The 2533-nt window shown below is 34.6% G+C and overlaps 1 long non-coding RNA gene across 1 annotated transcript; it reads right to left on the bottom strand.

Moving 5' to 3' along the window:
- On the bottom strand, nt 1-2310 carry LOC143228159 (uncharacterized). Its single transcript, XR_013015227.1, has 3 exons — nt 2111-2310; nt 1299-1451; nt 1-608 (listed from the first exon to the last, which is right to left on the bottom strand). It is a non-coding gene; the product is annotated as an uncharacterized LOC143228159 (long non-coding RNA).
- Nucleotides 2311-2533: the final 223 nt, after the last annotated feature.

The following is a 2533-nucleotide window of genomic DNA, read 5'->3' as shown; positions in this document are numbered from 1 at the left end:
AAAATACTGTTGTTAAAAATTACATATTACTTCTCAGGTTTATTAGCTTTATTCCTGCAGAAATAATACTGAACTAAGAAAGAAAACACAGAATCACTTATGCCTACATTAAACCACTCTATAAGCTATACATGAAAAAGGAAATTATTTGTTGCATACTGAAAAACAATATTCATAGACTGGTCAATTGATCATTATCTTATATGTTTTCCAAGTTTTATTTTTTCTGTACACGAGAACCATATCCACCAATGAGTTGATTTGCTCTCTGTACGTCATCATCAGTCAAGAAAGGTGCGTCGTCAATTCCTATGTTGTCATTGACGTAGAAAAGTCAGCAGCGTTTGCACAAGGTGCAGCTTTTTCCTGGAAGGCACAATTGAGAGTCTGTTGGGTAAAAACTCTCTGGTTACTACAGAAAAAGCTGTACTGATTAACGATTTGCTCTCCATTATCCAACACCTGTTGAACACATACGTGGAAGATCTGGCATTTGCTAGTCAAATCAACATAACAGCCATTTCTAACCCATCACTGTACAAACCTGGTTTTACATCGCCCACAATGAGCTGCGCGCCGTCTGGCAGTTCGTAAGCAACTCGTTTTGCCTGTAAGATATAGAAAACGTGAACTTCAGTTTCCAGTGTAAGCAACAATAGTAATGCATTCGTATAAAGACTTTTACGTGAATTTGTTTAGTGAAAATCGTATGTTCTTATTCATTTCTGGAATAGAATTACAGTACTCTTTATCTATACTTAGTTTCGTATTAAATAAATATGGGCTACTTTCCAATAAGGCAAAGGTATATCTATAAACAGGTTGAAAAACACAAACAAATCAATTTTTCAAATCGTCATATGAAAACTGAAACAAAATTTAAACTTTCTATAGTATCTAAATTGCAAGCTAAGGCACGTAACTTGCATCGAATTACGTTTTATGTGTTAACTTTAAATAAACATATTTCTTAAATGAAAGTAACAGAAACCTGAATGTGTTTGAAACTCTTTCAGAACTTTGTTTGTTAAAACTGCACTCGGAGATTGACAAGATGGTAAACTTAACAGTTAATAGTGTATTTTACTGGTAACACCGTACAATATTAACATTTCTAAAGTAACAATAAATTCGCGTTATAAAATAATGTTTTCATAATGCCCTATACGTGATGGACCTACAAGGTTCTCATGTGAGCCTATTTCTTTGACTTAAAAGACAATCTCCCATTTATCCCATTTATTATGTGGAACTGACATTGCATATATGTATATTTTTTCAAAGCCATAGCACCTTACCTGCTATGTCAACTGAAGGAATCTAGCCCCTGATTTCAACGTTGTAAATCCGTAAAGTTAACGCTGTCCCGCCAGAGGACACGTCGAAGTGACTAGAACACTTCTACATGAAATGCAGTTTGCTCCCTGTTACGGAAGATCACGGTAGAAGACCTGTAAATTTACAATCGAATCTTATTCGTCATTTCTCGAAGCCTCCAGAAACAGTAATCAGAAAAAAACAATCTTTATTTCTATCGACATCTTCACTGGTGTTAATAACCCATTCCGCGAGTACACTGTATGTGTGTGTGTTTTCGTATAACAAAGCCACATCGGGCTATCTACTGTGTCCGTCGAGGGGAATAGAATTCCTGATTTTAGAGTTGTAAATCCGCAGACTTAGCAATGCTCCAGTAGGGGACACGCGAAAAGCAAGAAGGTGAACTACTGTTCCTGAAAAACCCCGTGGGTAGAGCTGGAAGGTATACGTATCTGTGACCTCTTTCTTGAAACAACTAAAAACCTGTCAAATTTAAAAAAAAATGGCCCCCAGTAGCTCAGGTGTAGGTCTGAAGAATTATGACGTTCAAAACTGGGCTTCGATATCCGTGGGTACAGAGTAGATCATGTAAATTATAACCAGGAAAAATAAAAAATAAAATAATTAAAAACGGTTATTTTGTTTACTTGTCTTCAAAAGTAAACGGTCTTGGCATCTAATATACATATATATACTGGATATGAGTTATTTCTCTCAGTCAACAAAGTTAAGTCGATCGACCGATTAAGTTGAATTTTTGACGGTGTCTGAAGAAGTTTCGCTGACTCACCCGTGGTAAGGAAAAGATCACTGCCATTAGCATGGAAGCTGCAAACGAGAATGTATAATAAGTAGTTGTAATAAAATAAGATCGAATGAAGAACACTTTCCACTTTTAACGTTGAGATATTTTGTAAGTCACAGAACAGTACTTGATCTATGAAAATTGTTGTAATATTTGGAAAATATAGCTATATATTGTTACATATTGTTATCAATATTGTGATATAGTGTTTTTCATGTACTGCAGAATACTTTGATTATTTAAAAAAATGTTTACACACATATTTTATTAAATATGAGATATTAAAAAATACAATAATTAATCTTACCTACGAGTAAAACGCACTTCATCGTTACTAAACTAAAGTACTGTAAATCAACCTGTAAAGAAAAGTGACGACGATTCGGTTTACGTAAACACATTCAGAGA

Source organism: Tachypleus tridentatus, chromosome 10 (assembly GCF_004210375.1).
Source record: "Tachypleus tridentatus isolate NWPU-2018 chromosome 10, ASM421037v1, whole genome shotgun sequence".
Lineage (NCBI taxonomy): Eukaryota > Metazoa > Arthropoda > Merostomata > Xiphosura > Limulidae > Tachypleus > Tachypleus tridentatus.
This window is presented reverse-complemented; position numbering and strand designations above follow the sequence as displayed.